This window comes from Dasypus novemcinctus, chromosome 18 (assembly GCF_030445035.2).
Source record: "Dasypus novemcinctus isolate mDasNov1 chromosome 18, mDasNov1.1.hap2, whole genome shotgun sequence".
In the NCBI taxonomy this organism is placed as follows: Eukaryota; Metazoa; Chordata; class Mammalia; order Cingulata; family Dasypodidae; genus Dasypus; species Dasypus novemcinctus.
Genome location: NC_080690.1, coordinates 53,535,136 through 53,555,328, shown reverse-complemented (window position 1 = coordinate 53,555,328; position 20,193 = coordinate 53,535,136). Strand labels below are relative to the sequence as shown.

At 42.0% G+C, this 20,193-nt stretch overlaps 1 long non-coding RNA gene across 6 annotated transcripts in view; it reads right to left on the bottom strand.

Annotated features, from left to right (window-relative positions):
* LOC101411168 (uncharacterized) overlaps positions 1-20,193 on the bottom strand; it is a 70,061-nt gene that overhangs the window by 11,487 nt on the left and 38,381 nt on the right. For all 6 annotated transcript variants that reach the window (XR_009181368.2, XR_011646424.1, XR_009181369.2 and 3 more), the window contains exon 3: positions 903-1,022. This is a non-coding gene — a long non-coding RNA (uncharacterized lncRNA). The remainder of the gene's footprint in view (positions 1-902; positions 1,023-20,193) is intronic.

The window sequence follows — 20,193 nt, the reverse complement described above, 5'->3', positions numbered from 1 at the left end:
GTGATTTGTCACATACAAGGGATCCTCCAAAAGATTAACAGCTAATTTTTCATCAGAAACCATGTAATTTTACATCAATAAATAACCAATACAACATCCTCCAGGGAGCCTTCCCTACTATCTTCTCTCTCCTACTCAGGCTACATATGTTGTCCCCATTATTAATTTATTTGCTAGTTCCAAATTCACCCTTCAATACCCAGTCTATAATTTATGCAAATTAAAGTGTTTCTTTCTGTCAGGATTTAGTCAGTGAAACATCCTCAGGGTAAGTTTTTGCTTGCGTGTTTTATATTCATAGATTTTATATTTTCACTTCAATCTGTTTTTACTTGATTTTACATTCAACAACGTCATTGGTTTTGTTGTTGGGAAAGGTATTAAGGACAAAAATCAAGTGTCTACTTTAACCTCCTCCCCCAAAACTTATTTATAAGATGGGAAAAAAAATAGATGCTCTTAAATTGTGCCTTCTTAGTTATCTTTTCATATTACGGAGATATGGAATCAACTGACCTTTTATCCAAGTGTTAATTACATCTACTCCAAACATGAAAGTCACTCACCAATTTTCATGTACAATTTTAAACAATCAAAGTTATGTCTTACATGTATATGTGTCCTTTCTTCAATTAAAAGGTCTCGGTGAACAAAATAGAATTTGATTCATGTTAAACTCAACATATGGACACTAACCATTCAGCACTATTAATAGACTTTGCTGATATTTAGCAACATAAACATGAAAAGAACATTTTAAAAGTAGAAATGCAGGGAAGCAGACGTGGCTAAACCAGTTGGGCACCTGCCTACCACATGGGAGGTCCCAGTTTTGGGTCCAGGTGCCTCCTAAAAGATAAGGAGACACTGGACAACCCAGCCAAGCAAGCTAGACGCCATACCTGCTTGGGTGAGATGCTGAAAGCCAGCTGATGCCACAGCCTGTGGGCAGCAGATGTCACTCAGGCCTTTGGGCACTCGCTTCCCATGTGGGAGGTCCCAGAGTTGGTTCTTGATGCCTCCTGGAGAAGATGAGCAGACACAGTGAGCAAAAATAATGAGCAGACAGACAAGGAAACCATGAGGGCTCAGAAGTGGGTAATAACTTTAAAAAAAAAACATAAAAATCAACAACAAAAAGAAATGCAACAAATAATTGCATTAGAGTAGATTTCAATCCAAGAGTATTCAAGCACTTTGAATTTTTCAGTTTTCTTAATCAATTAATCAGTTTCTTAAGTATCGTCACATTATAGGAAGCACTCAATATATAACAGATATAGTGCCAGACCCCAGGAACTCATAAACATACAACAAAAGATTCCCTCCCTTTCAGAAGTTTGTGGGCAAACACAGAAAAATAGCAAATATAAGACATTGCAAGAAGTTTGTAAAAATCAAGCACAGGGTGCTAAGCCAATACAAAGAAAGTCACCAAAACATTCCTGGAGATTCCAGGAAGGCTAAGTAGAAGAAGTGATGCTGGAAGTGATGCTACAGTTCTTACCTTAGGCTTGGATAGAGTCAGTAAAGAAAGTGAAAGGACATTTCAGGCAGGTGGCACAGCCTATGCCAATGCACAGACCTTAGCATCAGCCTGAACTGGCCCTGCTCAGCACAGTCTCTGATCCCAGACTCTCACCATCACAGTCCTCTTACTAAAATACTCACACAATAGCACTTCCTGGACTTTACCTAAATTTTCACTTGGCAGACCCTTCCTCTGTTTCTGCCCATTAGCTCTATCCTGTTTTCAGATGTTTCTTTCTAGACATGGTTTGTATTCTTTATCATGTCAACTAATATTTTGGCAAAGTCCTCAATTCCGTCCTTGTGTGCCTGCATCCCACCCACATGGAGAAACAGCGAATGCTGACTGAGCCTGACTGTCCACCTCCCCTAGGCCTCTGCTGAAGATGGCTGCCTGTGCTGCTGGATTCCATCCTACAAGCAGGCAGGTGCAGGCCACCCCCTCCCCACCACACATCCCACCTTCTGTTTTTAAAATCCAGCATTCCCATGTTTCAAAGCCCCTCTTTCAAAGTTTATCCATTACCCATAGCCCTATGAATGAAAATGAATGAAATTTTAACAATTATAGTAATGATTATAGTAATCATTATAGTATAATTAACAATTATAGTAATGATGGCATTAGCAAAGTTTATCATCAACAGTTAACTAATAGTGATGATGATGATGAGTCCATTAAATTATAAATGTAATATAATTTATCATTTATAACAACTTTCTGAGGTGCTGCTCATTTTTTCCTCATTAGGCATGTGAGAAGACTGTAGCACAGAGTGAATACTTTCTTGAAAAACTGAAGTTTGAATTATAGTAGCCAAGTGTTAAAGACACTTGGAGCAGACACTGTTTTTTTAATCACCTTCCTATTCTGCCCTTCAATCCATCATCAGGTGTCAGACTGCTCACCTTCCTGACATGAAACCAATATGGCTATCCTCCACCAGCATCCAAACCATCTCCCTTCCCTGAGGAGCTTTGCTGGCAAGGGCCCTTACCAAGAGAGGCCCAGTATGCTTCTGCTCATTTCCCTCCCAACGCTGCTCTACAGGTTCCACCCATCAACATTTTTTTTTTTTAAGATTTATTTATTTATTTATCTCCCCTTCCCCCCCACTCCCCTACCCCGGTTGTCTGTTCTCTGTGTCTATTTGCTGCGTCTTCTTTGTCAGTTTCTGTTGTTGTCAGCGGCACAGGAATCTGTGTTCTTTTTTTGTTGCGTCATCTTGTGTCAGCTCTCCGGGTGTGCGGCGCCATTCCTGGGCAGGCTGCGCTTTCTTTCGCCCTGGGCGGCTCTCCTTACGGGGTGCACTCCTTGGGCATGGGGCTCTCCTACCCGGGGGACACCCCTGCGTGGCAGGGCATGCCTTGCGCGCATCAGCACTGTGCATGGGCCAGCTCCACACGGGTCAAGGAGGCCCAGGGTTTGAACTGCGGACCTCCCATGTGGTAGACGGATGCCCTAACCACTGGGCCAAGTCTGCTTCCCTTCATTTACTTATTAATTTTATTTGGTTACTTTGTTGGCTTCACTTTTGAAGAAGTTTTTTTTTAATTATTTTTAAAGTTAATGATCACAAAGAACGGTACATTAAAAAACATAAGAGGTTCCTACATAACCCATTCCCCACCTCCCACCCCCATCATTTTTGTAAACTGCATTTTTTTGAAGATATATACATCTCAAAAAATGTTACATTAAAAAACATAAGAGATTCTCATATATACCCCCCAACATTTAAATATACGAAAGTCTATTTCCATCCTAATTGAATGGTCCTTGACTCCATTCATCTTTACTCATTCTGTCTCTATACTCCTTTCAGCTAAACTGAGTCATAAAATAGTCTACACTTCTTTAATTTGTTCCTCTGATCCTCTCAACACTGTCAACTGGCTGATATCAGAGGAAGTAGATTTAAACTTCTGCCTGTTTTTGCCTTTTCTTTCTCTGCCGGGAACAGCACACAAGTACACCTGGGGACTTGTAATCTGTAATGGAGATTTGTAATCTGTAAATCTGCCCTTTTAGCACTTTTTCTCTCTGCCTGGATCAACCCACAAGTATACCCGGGACCCATAATCTGCAATCTGTTATTTTCTCCCATTTTTCTTCTCTCATTTTCTTAAAAAACTACTGTGCTAACAAAAACAAAAACAAACAACAAAAAAACTTCTATTGTCCCTATATCAACTTCTTACTCTGAAATTTAATATTCATCCACAAAACCTAATTTTCTCTCCATGATATTTTTACATTATATGCCCTGTCCTCCTCCTCGTCCTCCCCCTCAAAATGGGTTCCATGACAACACGGGCTCTCATTCATTACTATCTTTCTGGGAGAGCCTCTACTTGCTCCTTTGGAGACTCTCGTTTTCTCTGGTACCTTCAACACTAAGGAAAACATAGGGAATCATCTTTCTAGGGATAGTACCCTCCCGAGCAGTTTAGAATCCAAACTAACAAAATTCTAGTTTCTATCCCATCACTGCCAAGTCTTCCTCAGTTCACCTGTGGATACGCCAGGATCATTCCACTCTATGAACATATTAAAAAAGATTTCAAAATATTCCCACGTCCCCTTAGAGGTGTTCCTGCTACAGAGCAGTTAGCAAACACCCAGAGCTATCTGAGCTAGCTGAAGCACCTGTTTGGGGGCTCCAGGAGACCAGAAGAGCATCCTGAAACATCCTTGAAGGAATGAAATGAGGAGACTGCCCATCTGCAGAGAAGACTTATAAGTAGAGCGCTCCACACCACGGAGGCCGGTGCCCATCCTCCACTGGAAGCACAAGCCGCCTCGGGAGCTATTTCACAGCTGGAATAGAAAGCTCCACTTCCCCAAAACGGTGGAAGAAGAGACAGTTGGGCACCAATTTCAGCTATTGATGAGGAAATTCAGTGGGCTATAGTATAATCCTAAGAATAGCTAAAGCTTGAGCCTGCCCAAGTCAGAAAGAGGCCAGGAGATGCCATCTTAACTGCATGCCTGGCACGCGAGGAAGCGGGGCAGACTGAAAATCCCAGTGCTGGTGGAGACCAGCTTCTTCCCATCCAGACCATATTGCAGGTCAAGCCTAGGCCCCAGTGCCACCTCCAGCAGGGAGGAAGCTGTGGGGACCTGCACCAGCCTCTCCGGGAAATTACCGGCCAAGGCACGGAGGCTGGTGATTATCCTACTCTGGATGCACAAGCCGCCCCAGGAGCTATTCCATAATGGGATTTGGAAGCTCCGTTTCCCAGAAACAGGAGAGGAGGAGATGGTTGGCTGCTGATTTCAACTACTGATTGGTAGACTTGGCTGGCTAAGAGATAACCCTGGGAACAGGGTGGTATGAACCAGCCCAAGTCAGAAAGTAGCCACCATTTTGACTCCGTCCCCAGCCTGAGGAGAAGTCGGGCTGACTGAAACTCTCAGTGTCAGCAGGAAACAGTTTCTTTCATGTCGATCAGCCTGCAGCCCTAGCCTAGGCTTTAGTCCCACCTCTGGGAGGGAGGAGGCTGAGGAGCCCTGCACCAGCTTATGCAGGTAACTGCAGGTAACTTTGGCTGCCATAGACTGAAAATCAGAAGTCTACAAGGACAACTGTGGTCTGCCCACACCTGCAGCTCCAACCCTGCCCCAGGCAGGGGAGAAAGGGATGTGAAGCTTCATCAGTCTCTGGGCAACTACATCTAGGCCTGCACATGGATTATTCCACATAGCTGTGACTCTGTACCTACCCCTGGCAAAGGAGAAAGTTGGAAGAAGCTTCATTGGTCCCTGGTACAATGAGGGCAGCTTGAGCATCCACAGCGTACAGCACCAACAACATGCTTGGCTCCTACTGCACAACCAGCAAGAGAGAAACAACAGGAAGACCTAAACTACAGAGAAAAACTGCACCCAGAATAAATACTCTAGTAAACCAGATGTGAAGACACCAACAAAAAATTACAATCCACACCAAGAAACAGGAAGCTATGGCCCAATTAAAGGAACAAGATAAGCCTCCAAAAGACATAAAGGAGTTGAGACAACTAATTATAGATGTTCAAACAAATCTCCTTAATAAATTCAATGAGATGGCTAAAGAGATTAACAATATTAAGAAGACATTGGATGAGCACAAAGAAGAATTTGAAAGCATACATAGAAAAAGAGCAGATCTTATGGGAATGAAAGGTGTAATAAATGAAATTAAAAAGACATTAGAATCATATAATAGCAGATTTGAGGAGGCAGAAGAAAGGATTGGTGAGCTTGAAGAAATGGTCTCTGAAAGTGAACAGACAGAAGAAGAGATGAAGAAAAGAATGGAAAAATTGAACAAGGTCTCGGGGAACTAAATGACAGCAAAAGGTGTGCAAACATACGCGTCGTGGGTGTCCCAAAAGGAAAAGAGAATGAAAAGGGGCAGAAAGGAATATTTAAAGAAATAATGGTAGAAAATTTCCCAACCCTATTGAAGGACATAGATATCCCTGTCCAAGAAGCACAATGTACTCCCATCCAAAAAAATCCAAATAGACCAACTCCAAGATACATATTCATCAGAATGTCGAAGGCCAAAGACAGAGAGAATTCTGAGAGCAGCAAGAGAAAAGCAATGCATAACATATAAGGGATATTCATTAAGATTAAGTGCTGATTTCTACCAGAAACCATGGAGGCAAGAAGACAGTGGTCTGATATATTTAAGATACTACAAGAGAAAAACTTCCAGCCAAGAATCTTATATCCAGCAAGACTGTCTTTCAAAAATGAGGGTGAAATTAGAATATTCACAGATAAACAGAAACTGAGAGAATTTCTATGCAAGAGATCAGAATTTCAGGAAATGCTAAAGGGTGTGCTAGAGCCGAAAAAGAAAAGACAGGAGAGAGTGGCCTGGAAGAGAGTCTAGAAATGAAGATTATATCAATGAAAGTAACTAAGAGTGTCAAAGAGTGGTGAAAATAAAATATGACAGGTAAAAAATAGTGAGGAATAAACTTTTTTTAAAAATTAATTTATTTATTTCCCCCCCCCACCCCCAGTTGTCTGTTCTCTGTGTCTATTCGCTGAGTGTTCTTTGTCCGCTTCTGTTGTTGTCAGTGGCATGGGAATCTGTGTTTCTTTTTTGTTGCATCATCTTGTTGTGTCAGCTCTCCGTGTGTGTGGTGCCATTCCTGGGCAGGCTGCACTTTCTTTCACACTGGGCGGCTTTCCTTACAGGGCGCACTCCTTGCATGTGGGGCTCCCCTATGCAGGGACACCCCTGTGTGGCACGGCACTCCTTGCACGCATCAGCGCTGCGCATGGGCCAGCTGCACATGGGTCAAGGAGGCCTGGGGTTTGAACCGCGGACCTCCCATGTGGTAGACGGACGCCCTAACCACTGGGCCAAGTCCACTTCCCAGGAATAAACTTAACCAATGATGTAAAGCACTTGTATTCAGAAAACTGCAACCCAATGTTAAAACAAATAAAAAAACTCTAACCCCCTAAATTAACTGGAAGAACATTCCCTGCTCATGGATGGGAAGACTAAATATCATTAAGATGCCAATTCTACTCAAATTGATACACAGATTTAATGCAATCCCGATAATAACACCAGCATTAAAGAAAAAATTGAAAACATGATCATTAAATTTATTTGGAAGGGTAAGGAGTCCTGAATAACCAGAAACATCATAAAAAGGAAATGTGAACCTTCATCTCCAGACTTTAAATCATAATACCTACCTATAGTGGTAAAAACAACATGGTACTGGCCTAGAAAGATATAATAGACCAATGGAACCAAATTTATGGTTCAGAAACAGACCCTCACAGATATGGTCAAGTGATTGTTGACTAGTCTGTCAAACTCACACAGCTAGGGCAGAACAATCCATTCAACAAATGGTGCTGAAAAAAATTGGACATCCACAGCTGAAAGAAGGAAAGAGGACCCCTATCTCACACCTTTTCCAAAAATTAACTCAAAATGGATAAAAACCTAAAACTAAAAGCAAGAACCATAAAACTTCTAGAAGAAATTGTTGGAAAATATCTTCAAGACCTGGTGGTAGGTGGTGGATTCTTAAAGGAGATAAGAGAAGGACTGAGTGGACTACTCATGTTTAATGTATGTAAAAAGTTTTAATTAGCTTTACTGTAAAATTGTGGAAATGTATAGAGTGGATGGTAACACACAATGAGTAACAGCTAGTTTATAAATGGGGATGTGACTGAAAATGGTAGTCTAGTTATGTAAATGCCAGTTGACAGAATGCTTGATAATAATCTAGGAAATGGATAGCACAGTAAACCAAGAGGTGGGTGAGAATTGTAGTTGATGGTACAGATGCAAGAGTATCCTTTGTTAGCTGGAGCAAATGTATAGCACTACTGCAGGGTGATGGGAATGTGGAGAAGCATGGGAAAAATACAGCTAGAGTGACCTATGGACTGTGGTTAGTAGTAATAATATAATATTCTTGCATCTATGCAAAAGATGTACTGTATTGGTACTGCGGCAGTATGGAAAATGTGAGCCAAATGTACACTATGGACATGGTAACAATCAGATGATATTGTTATCTGTAGCAATGACACACCACATCGTGGTGTGTTGATGGAGGGGTGTTGTTTGGGAATTTTGTACATGTGCATGATTGTTTTATAAGCTTACAACTTCTGTCATAAAAAAATATATTTAAAAAATAATAGGGAAACGGACTTTGGCCCAGTGGTTAAGGCGTCCGTCTACCATATGGGAGGTCCGCGGTTCAAACCCCGGGCCTCCTTGACCCGTGTGGAGCTGGCCCATGCGCAGTGCTGGTGCGCGCAAGGAGTGCTGTGCTACACAGGGGTGTCCCCCGCGTAGGGGAGCCCCACGCGCAAGGAGTGCACCCATAAGGAGAGCTGCCCAGCGCGAAGGAGGGAGCAGCCTGCCGAGGAATGGCGCCGCCCACACTTCCCATGCCGCTGACGACAACAGAAGCGGACAAAGAAACAAGACGCAGCAAAAAGACACAGAAAACAGACAACCGGGGAGGGGAGGGGAATTAAAATAAATAAATAAATAAATAAATAAATCTTAAAAAAAATAATAATAATAATAGGATGGGTTGGGGGATGGGGGGAAGACCCGAAGGATCTCATAGACTGCCAAAGTAGCTACTACCCCAAATAGTGGGGTTCCTGAGGGCTCTGGAGACACCCAGGTCCTATGATCATGGCAGATAGCTCTGGAGTTTTGTGCCTTTATAGTGGACCCTACTTCAGAATTTGTGCCCGAGTGTGACAGAGTTGGACTCAGATGTGACTTCTCTCCACATGCCTCTTCTTTCCCTTCCATTTGAATCTATAGTTGGTGCTAGAGTTGGTAGGTATATGTCCAAGAGACTTGAATCTTTGAGCTGTCAATGTGCCACCTGGGCCCTGAGCCTCAGTGGAGTTGCAACATTTGCTCTTCAGTTCATTGGACTCATCCAGGACAACTAACAAGGAGGTAAGGATGGACAACCACCACACCAAGGAACCGAGAAAGTTTTCAACTACAAGCAAGGGAGTCCCATCCACCAGCCATATGGGATCAAGGCCCCCTCTTAATTAGAGATGGAGAGGGCATCACCATCCCAGAATCCTCAGGATTCAGGAAAAAAAAATATGGACTAGAATGGACTTACTGGTATTCTACTATAGATTTATTGGTATTCCAGCAATGGAAGAGATTAAATCATTGATGTGGAGACAGTGGGCACTAGAGGTGCTGAAGGCAGAGAGAGGGAAAAAGAGGTGTAATATGGGGCATTTTTGGGACTTGGAATTGTCCTGTATGACACTGCAATAACAGATAGAGGCGATTATATATCCTGCCATAACCTACAGAATTGGGTGGGAAAGAGTGTAAACTACAATGTAAACTATAATCCATGCTTAGTGGCAATGCTCCAAATGTGTTCATAAATTGCAATGAATGTACCACACTAATGAAAGAAATTGTTAATGTGGAGAAGGGTGGGAGGTGTGGGGAGTGGGGTATATGGGAATCCCTTATATTTTTGTTTGTAACACATTTTTATGTAATCTATCTTTTTAAAAATATTTTTTAAATTAAAAAAATACATAAAAAAATAAAAAGACCTGAAGGAAAGCCTATGAGGCTCAGTAGTTGAGCACTGGCTTCCCACATACAAGGTCCTGGGTTCAATCCCCAGCCCCAGTACCTGAAAAAAAAAAAAGACCTGAAGTGCTGACGTACGCATTGTCCATGCATCATGTTTGAATCTGAGCTGGGCTTCTGATGTGCCACTGCTCCTTGTACTCAGCTCTGACATTTCCCATGTTCTCTCACTCTCTTGTTCTCTTGATGATGACAAGGAGACACCCCACCCTACTGGAGCCACTAGCTTCCTGCTCAGCACTGGGGTGAAGCTCAGAGCTATGGTCAAATTCTCTTGCCTGTCAGAGTCCAGACCTTAAGGAAAATGTCTGCTCACTTCTTGTTCAGACCCAGAGCCTGCACCTAGGACCTGACTCCACTGATCAAGCTGCCTCTTCCCTGGCATTTGTCTGAACATTTTGTGTGTGTTCTTCTCTCTCCAAATGCACACTAGGATTCCCATCACTAACCCTCTTTTCTGCCCTCTGATTGGTGCTCTCCAGCTGCCTGCCTCAGGCAAATGCTACTTTTCAGTGGCCAGGGGTGCACTCAGACCCCCTTGCTCAGAAAATCAAATGCACATGCAGCCCTGACAGTGAATGTGCTGCCTCTCAGTCCCCAGGCAGCCCTTGCCCTGGGCAGCTGTCCATCTGGATTTGTCAGGGATTTCCATGTTTGCCTTCATTTTGTACACTTGTCTGAATGGTCTCTGGTTGGCTTCTGCTTCTATGGACTCTGCCTTGTTGTATGACCCTACACTTTCTTCCATGCCACCTAAGTCTCTGTTTTAAAATCATTCTTCCAGTCTTGGTATTTGAAGCTTACATTTTAACTCTTTCCTACCTCTCCTCTCCATCTCATTGTTATCTGGACCATTGGAATGACTGACTACCACTTCCCTCTCCTAAGACCTTGTATACTTCATGCTTGGGTTTACACGGAGAGCCCTTTCTTACTTTCCAGGGTAGCTGTGCAATATTCTCCTTGCCTATATCTGTGGGTAGCCACTCCCCTCTTTCAGCTTCAAATGAGATCTCTATTAGAGCAACGAGTCCCCAGTATGGCCCCACACTGCTGTTCTAGGGTCCACACCGAGCTCACCTTCTCCCTAGGTAGCTGCTCCTTTGTTGTTTGTGATGCTGCATGCAGTGAGGCTGTGGAGAACTCCTTGCAGTGGGGAGTGAAGGTTGTATGCCACCTGGAGCCAAGGCCACAATGACTTGGTCATCCTTTGCTACATGAGGGACACGAACAAGACCTGGGTCAGATACTCCGGGGGTATACTTGACTTCTCAAATTTTCTTAGTGGTCCTCTAACAGTTTTGAGATTCTGTTCTGTAGTTATTGGCTATTATAGCTGCCCTTTCAAAAAAAAAAATCTGTTTTTATTTTTAAAGGCAGTATTGCAGGCAACTTGGACTTTCTCCTCCATGAATGTGACTATGAATAAAATTTTTTAAAAATTTCTCTCCCCTTCCCACCCCCCAGCCCCAGTTGTCTGTTCTCTGTGTCTATTTGCTGCGTCTTCTTCTTTGTCTGCTTCTGTTGTCAGTGGCACAGGAATCTGTGTTTCTTTTTGTTGCGTCATCTTGTGTGTCAGCTTTCCATGTGTGCGGCGCCATTCCTGGGCAGGCTGCACTTTCTTTCATGCTGGGCAGCTCTCCTTACGGGGCGCACTCCTTGCGCATGGGCTCCCCTACGCGGGGGACACCCCTGCGTGGCACAGCACTCCTTTCGTGCCATCAGCACTGTGCATGGGCCAGCTCCACACGGGTCAAAGAGGCCCAGGGTTTGATCAGCTCCCTCTTTTCTGGCAGACCTTCCTTCCAAGGGGCAGTTTCAGGACTCCCACTAGGAGAATGTGGTGTCTGATGGAAGCAATTGTTTTCTATAAACTCCCTTCGTGGACAATGGAAGATCCCAAATCTAGTCTCCTCTTTAGAAAGGGAGAACATATTTAAGAATTAGGTGATGAGGGCTGTAGGTTTCATGGAGTTGGAATGACCAGGGATATCAATAATTTGTCTTTAGACTTTTCACACTCCTGAAGTCTTATTTTGGGGCACACAGAGCTCAGGTGAGGCTAGGAAATGAATTTATAGCAGAGTGGCCATTTGTCTACATGAAAATTGGACATCTTTTTATCATAAAAGAGAAGAAAGCATACTGGGCACAACTTGTCATTTCTGTCCACTAATAAACACTGCCATATTCTGACTCTGGAGAAAATCACTTACATATTGATTTCTCTGCAGCTTGTTAGGGTCCAAAGAAAAGTATCATCCATGGATAAAAACAGACTGAAACATTGTGACTGGACAATGGGGATTATTTTCCTATTTCAGATTGGAATTGGGATTCTCAGTAATTCTTCATTCCTTTCTCTCAACCAGGGGTTCTTAAACTTTTTGTCCCATGGAACCCTTTGCCAGTCATGTGAAAACCATGGACCCCTTCTTAGAATGTAGAAGCAGACAGTTTTATGACACTCAATATCATCTTGTCTTTAAATTAAACTTTAGGATTATTTAAAATTAATTCAGGGGAGATTCCAGGAAAATAGCTCCATTGTAGGTAGACAGTGCCCAGCTCTTTTACAAAAAATGGCTGACAAGGGGCAAAACCCTACCCAAGTGAGCTGTTTTGGGAATCCATAGAGCAGGAGGCTCAGGACATAGATCTGGAGGGAGCTGGACAAAGAGATAAAGAGCCCAAGGGAAAACCATGAGTTGCCCACCCCTGTAGCTGGAAACAGTAGGTGGCTAAGCTCCATCCTCAAGGCATAGCTTCCATGGAATCCCTGGCTCTCAGCAGCCAGCTGAGTAGGAGGGAGCATTCCCTGGGAGGAAGAGGGGTCTGGCAAAAGGTAGAGAGTGGTTTCCTTTCCAGGGATGTGGACACCTGAGCCCCTTTTGAATCTCGGGAAGGATACCTGCCAGCACTGAGGTGGCACCAGGGAGAGGGGGCAGAAAATTTGCTCAGGTAGGCTGTCACACCAAGCCACCCAGGGAGAGAGGAACTTGGTCAGAGAGGGCACCTAACTAGCCTAGCTGCGGAAAACTATTAAAAGTTCAACTCGCCTAAGTGAAACGGGGACAGGAAGAGCCTGATAAGTTTTCAAAAGCCTGTTTGGTCTATAGAACTGCTATAGTGCAGTGGGGGGATGCCTGTTGGAGATTTGGACCCGAAGGGTATCGGGAATGAAAGAAAGAGAAAAGGAGAGAGTGAAACAAAGAGAGAAAGAAAGAGCTGGGATCAGGGGGTCTGCGAGTAGTCACTCCTCAGACAACTTTATTTTCTACATGTGACATTATATATACTCAAACAATCGAGATAACAAGCAGTGTAACTACCCATTCACAAGACTGGTAAATTAAAGAACTTATCTCTAAGTACAAAGATTTAGTATTCCTTTCAAACTACAAAGTGTGTTTACTCGTATTTCTCCCTGCCCCTACAGCTCTGTCCTGCTGACTGGAAAGGCTTAATTGCTGCATTCCTATGTTAAAAGTGTAGCCATGGAAACAGCACGTCTCCCTTTGTGAGACCACCATGCCTCAGTTTCCAACAGATGCCAGCCTTGCAAATGCTGGTGGTCGCTGGTTTGAGTCCTGATACCTCCTAAGAGAAGGGATCCAGGGAGAGTTAAGGTATGCAGCTAGCACCTTATAATAGGGAGCTCGTAGACTAAGTTGCCACTGTTTTGTTTTGGGGGTTTTCTTTGGATTTTTTTTCTTTCTTTTTCCTTTATTTTATTTGCTAAAACTGGATATATCACCTGCAGAGGACAGGGGATTAACTGATGAGCACTGGCAGCCTGAGAAGGTTTCTAGGGGCCTAAGAGGGAAGGCTGTTTTTCCTGGGTTGTTTCTTTGTTGCTGTTTTGTTTCTTGTTTGTTGTTTTCCCTTTGTTTCCTTTCTTTTCTTTTACTTATTTTTTCAATCTACTTTATTTCTCTTCTTTCCTTCAATCTTCTGTCTTCTGACTTCTGTTGCTTTTCTTCCATTACACCACTTCTTGTTTTGTCTTCTCCTTTTTAAATTTTTTTCTTTCCTTCTATTCTCTCCTTATCTGTCCAACCTTTTAATACATTCTTCTTTTTTTCCTATTTTGTCTCTTGTTTTATTTTTTTCTACTCATCTATCAGGCCTTTTAATTCATTCTATTTTTTCCTCTGTTTTGTCTCATTTTATTTTCTTCCATTTCACCTCTTTTTATTCTTACTCATTTGTATTTTTTATGATTTTTTTTACTTGTATTATTTAAATGCCTAATTCTTGCATAGTTCCTCTTCTATCTTCTTTGTATTATACTTACTATTATCCTCTTCCTTATCTTTTTCCTTTTCTCTGGTCCTAATTTTTTTTTCAAAGGTACACATACAACTGCAAGGATATAGAATAAGAGGAACCAAGTGTCAAAAATTAACCTTACTAATTGCATTGTTGGTGCTTGGTAGTAATCCCTCAGTGACTTGACCAAAAGGGGGAAAAGGTAAGGACAAATGAGTTTATATGTCTAAGAGACTTCAAAGGGATTTGGGAGGTCATTCCAGAGGTTACACTTACGCACATCTCAGCAGGATCTCTTTGACTGCCAAAGAATATACTATCCCAGATAGCAAGGCTCCTGAGGGCTCCAAAGACATCTAGACAATATAGTCAAGGCAGATAGGTCAGGACATTGGTGCCTTGCCAGTGGGCCCTACTTTTGAATTAATGTTCACCAGAGTGACAGAGTTGGACTTAATTGTGATTTCCCTACATATGGCTCTTCTGTCCTATTTAACCTATAGTTAGTACTAGAGTTGGTAGGTGTACATTCAAGAGACTTAAATCTTTGGCCTGTGCATGTACCAGCTGGGCCCTGAATCTCATTGGAGTTGCAACCCCTACTCTCCAGTTCATTGGTCTCTCCCAGGACAACTAACATGGAGGTGATGATGGACACCTACCACACCAAGGAACCAAGAGAGTCTACAACTGCAAGCAAGAGAGTCGTATTCATAGGTCCTATGAAAACACAGCCCCCTCTCAATTGGAAGTGTAGTGGACATCACCACCCCAGAATCCTCAGGATTGGGGAATAAATCATTGACTAAAATTGACCTACTGGTATTCTACTATAGACTTATTGTGATTCTAGCAATGGAAGAAATTATATCATTGATGTGGAGGCAATGGCCACTGGAGGTTCTGAGGGCAGGGAGAGGAAAAAACAGGTGTAACACAGTGCCATTTTTGACAGTGGTGCAGTGATGCTTTTCAGTTGGGCAGTGCTGGTTTGTGAGGGGGTTTAGGGGAGGGGGAGGAGGGAGACTTGGTTGGACGGTTGGACTGTCCATGGAACTGGGGGGGAGGGTTGGGGGAGGGAACAGGTGAACTTTGGGGATTTGCAGATATGTGGTTGAAACTACAATGTTGGGAATGTTCTTTTGGCAAGTATGGCAGGGGAGGGTTACTGGTTTAGGGTGTTGGATATTGGGGACATGAAGGACAGGGTACACCAGGTTCAGGCCTTTAGGGAGTATGTGAGTGTTCATCTTGTCATAATGGATAGTATCAGCAGGTGGGGACCCATATAATGAGCGGGAAGCTGTTGGACTCCTATCCTGGGGAGTCCTGCTATGTTCTCACATAGAGGGGCAGGAATCTCTCGAGAGCATAGGCAGTGCCTAATAGGGGAGGACAGGCCAGGATGTCAAGGCCTCAAAGTTGTTGCAAGTAACTATGAATCTTGCTCTTCAAGGAGTGAAGTTTGATGGTTGCCTTGGGTCCCAAGGGGGGGGGGAAGGGAGGAATAGAATAGATGGAACATGGGGCATTTATAAAAGTGTATGGTCCAAATTGTAAACCATAATGTTATTCATTGACCATGGTTAGTAACAATGTTTCTGTATTTGTACATCAATTGTAGCAAATGTACCACTGTAAAAGGTTATTGATAGAGGAAAGGGGAAAAGGGGAAGATGTTGGGTATACAGGAATCCTCTATATTCTGTATGAGACTTTTCTCTAGCCTAAAGTATCTTTGAAGATAAAATGAAAAAAGTAAGACACTGGAGGAATAAACAGAAGAAAACGTCACTGAACATATTTGGGCAAAAGATCTTAAAGTGATGAAAGACATAATGTCAAAAAAAAGGTTTTTATATTTTTTCATTATTTTTTATTAGTCCAAAATTTAAAAAAAATTCTTTGTATTTTATTCCTTATTTTTAAAACAATCATTATTATTTCATTTTCTTATCAGTTGTATTTGGTTATTTTTTTTACTTCATATTTGAAGAAGTTTTGGATCACAGAAGGGTTACAACAATGACAGGGGAGGATCATTGGTGTGGGGTATCAGGGATGGGGGATACATGGGAGGATGTTCGCCTGGGGCACACTTACAAGGCATATGAATGTGTTCAAGTGTTCATGGGGCATGGTCACGGTGGGTGGAGATCCACACAATAACTGAAAGAATATCGAATCCCCATCCTGGGGAGCTCTGCCACATTCTCTAATGGGACAGCAAGAATCCCCTGAGTACAGGAGCAGTGACTACTGAAGGAGGATGGTCCATTGACATGCCCTTGATATTCATAAGTTATGAATATTTACCTTTGAAATTGAAACTTATCCTAGCATTATAGGATGCCTTTTAGCCCTCTCTTGTTAATTGGCAGAGACATCCAAGTGTCCAGGCCTACTTTACTTGCTAGGGGACAAAAACAGTTTAAAAAAAAAAGTGTCACTGGACTGTGACACTTCTGGATCTGCAAATAATTTATTTGCTCATTCAACACATGCTGTCAAGCTCCCATTAGATGCTCTTCTCATCCAAGGCCTTTTCCTCCCAGATATTTGATGAACATGTCACAAAACACTCTTACTATTCTAGAATTTAAAATCTATCATAGAAGAAACACATCTTTTAGTAGAGCATATAACATTACAGTCATATTAGAGCACTATGAGATGGTGATTTGGGAAAAAAATGACTTAGTCTAGAGACAAGGAAAAGATTCCCTGGGCTGTCAGTTTTTGAGTAAAGAGTAATGGAGGGATTCAATCAGAGGTGGCAGACACATATTCAGGTCCAGGTAAAAGGAAGCAGATAATCACATGGTGAGAATTTTAAGAACATGGACAACAGGGGTGCAGAAGGGACTGGCTTCCTTCGCTGTAAATCCACAGACAAGTCTACAGACATCCAGATCAAATATAACACTTTTTCAAAATTTCATCCTTGAACTACAAAGAAAGATAAAGATATCCAAGGGAACAGAAGGAAATAAACACCTAATTCAGTGTGGTGAGCTGAAGGTGACATCACTGCAACCCATGGCTGCAGAAGCAGATACCGAGGGAGTTCTTGGGTCCAGAGTTTCCTCATGCCCAGGGCCAGGGTTCACCTACTTCAGGAGTTGGCAGAGCTAGAAACAAGACTGCCATAGGGAGCCCTCAATTCAACAAGGGCTGCATTTGTGAATGTGGGATTCACTAAACACCTACTGGCCCTGAACAGCAACAGGGAAGCAGGCCAAATTCTCAAGGCCCTGAGAGGTATCAAAAATAGCTACCACCTTTCCAGCAGTGATGACCTCCTAATGAGAACATACCTCTGGCAAAGGACCTCCACCATCCCTCTCCAGAAGAGGAAAAGAGGAAACACAAGAAGAAGCACCTGGTGCAGAGCCCCAATTCCTACTTCCTCAATGTAAAATGCCCAGGAAGCTATAAAATCACAGTCTTTAACCATGCACAAACAGTAGTTTTGTGTGTTGGTTGCGCCACTGTGTTCTGCCAACCTACTGGAGGAAAAGCAAGCTTTACAGAAGGATGCTCCTTCAGACGGAAGCAGCACTAAAAGCACCTTGAAGGAAGATGAGTGGGATACAATAAATATTTTAGATACCAAAAAAAAAAAAAAAAAAAAGAATAGCTACCAGTAGAAACCCCAAAGCTCTACTGCAAGAATGTGTGAAATCCAAACTCTTCTATTGAAAGGGGCTGATAATCAAACACTGGTCCAGGACCAGCACCCCTTCTCAGCCACAGCAGAAGCAAATCAGAAATGTTCTATGGAACATTATTACAACTTGGCAGATATACAACTTTCATAGGAAAATACATCTATTTTTGCTGAAAATAACACTAAAACTTAAAAATCTTTAAGCCACTAAAAAGGAGGGTCAAAAGACCATTTCATAGGAAATTAGCAGTCCCCAAAAGAAAGCAAAATTAGAAATGATGTCAAAGAAGATAAAAGATCAGAAAGTTTTTAGAATTAAAAAGAGAAAAGAAGGAATAAGAAACCTTAAAGAAATATTATGGCTAAGATAAAACAAAAGACCTGACAAGGCTAAAGAAAGAAGTAGGGAAAAGTAAGATAGATCTAAAGAAAACATTCTGAATTATACAATAAATATTTAAAAATTGAAAGGATAAGAGTGGTTTAGAGAAAAAGAGGATAGAGTATGTAGCCCCTTCAGGTGCCCCAAATTAGGAGAAATGAAAGAAAACAAATGCCTCACCACCAGAAATTTCATTTTGTTTGGTCTGAGAGTAGAATCAGGCAATCCTAGGGAGTTCTGATACACAGGGTATTGGGAAATATGAATTTGCAGGCAGGTTAAATAACACATCCACTCCTAGACCCCTGAAGCTAAAACTGCAGATCACCAATGCAAAATATAATTTTAAAAGCAAGCAGGCAAAAAATGAAATGGTGATTTTGGTGACATCAGGATTTGATCATCACAAAACATTTGAAAAGTAATATTTCAAAGTTGTGAGGCAAAAAAAAAAAAAAGTTAACCAAGAATTCTTTATCTAGTTAAACTACATAATTCAAGTATGGGTCAGCTTTCCAGGGCTATTTTCATTAAAGTAATAAGGGTTGACTTTCATGGGCCTTCAGTGAAAGAACCAATGAAGGATCACATAAAAACAAGTAATGTAGGAAGCTGTGCTGGGGGAACACACTAGGATCTGGGTGGCCAATCAGCACAAGCTGGACCTGTACAAAGACTCATGTGGGGAAGTGAAAACACGAATGGTTTAATTGGATGAGACAGAGGTTGGGAAGGAATGAGAATTGAGTTGGTTCAAAGTTGCAGCACTCCATGGCCCTATGCAGCCCACTGGGTTTAAGGGGGGAGCAAGAGAAGACAATACTAAGTCAGGCAACACTCCTTTCTTTTGCCACATATATTCATATGGAGGTACTTCAGCTAGAGTGACTTTCCTGGCCTCCCTCTGCCTTGTTCATTCTCCCCAGGGAACAGAAGTGATTTATCTAATTGGTGGGTGTCAAGGGCCTCGTCTCTGGTGGGCCATTTTCATCTGTTTGCACTGATATCAAATGGCTACAAACAGGAAAGATTTGTTATCTTTTCTTGGCATGATGCCTCTGAGAAGGATGAGGCAGTAGCACTGGCTAAGCATGCAGACCCTAACTTTCTCTCTGATGGGTGGCCAAGATCTAGGGGATACACAGGCCACATTCTTTCCTCAAAGCCACATTCTTCATATGATTGGTTTAAGTAATAATATTAATCTGCTGATATCCACTTCCAGAATCTGGAGTCTATTTCTCATTTGGTTCTAAAACACAAAACTCTAATTTCAGAACAAAATTACTATATAAATACAACATATCCCTTCATCTTTCCAGCAGAAATTTGATGTTCTTCTCAAGTACACAAAAACATATACAGACACTGAACAAGTTCGAGCCTAAGAAGGAAACTGAAAATATGGTAGGGTGGAAAGAACAAACTGACCAAATGCTCTTGACACTGTAAAACAAAATTCAAAGTAAATAAAAATACCCAAAATATAGAAAGCTATATATTTGGAAACAAAAACTCTACTATCTAAAACAATGCATGAGGAAAACAAAAGAACAGGGAAATTAGAAAATATTTTAGAAGAAAATGCATGATAATCATAAAGTATTTCTTATAGAATAATTTTTAGCTTTAAGTACATGTGCTTGAAATAAAATTTGAAACTTAATGAGGTAAAAATACAAATCAAGAAGTTATAAAAAGTAACTACAAAATAAACCCGAAGTAAATATTAGGAAGTGACTAGTAAACATAAGACTATGAAATATAAAAAAATAATAATAGAGCAATCCAGCCATATTAAAATCTTCCTCTTTTGAAAGAATAGAAAATTCTGGATGTTTGTTCAATAGAAGGCACGAATAATATACAGATAAAAGGAACATAATTGGGAAGCAGATGTGGGTCGAGCAATTGGGCTCCTGCCTACTACTTGAGAGGTCCCTGGTTCAGTTCCTAGTGCCTCCTAAAGAAGACAGTGAGCTGGCACAACGGACAGAGGCAGCGAAATGATGCAACAATATGTTGCAACAATAGGCACAAGGAAAACTTAATGAGAGACACAACAAAGCAGAGAGCAGAGGTGGCTCAAGTGATTAAGGGGCTCCCTCCCACATAAGAGGTCCTGGATTTGGTCCCTGGTTCTTCCTAAGGAAACAAGGAAGATAAACAGATACAGCAAGTGCAAACAACAAGTGGGC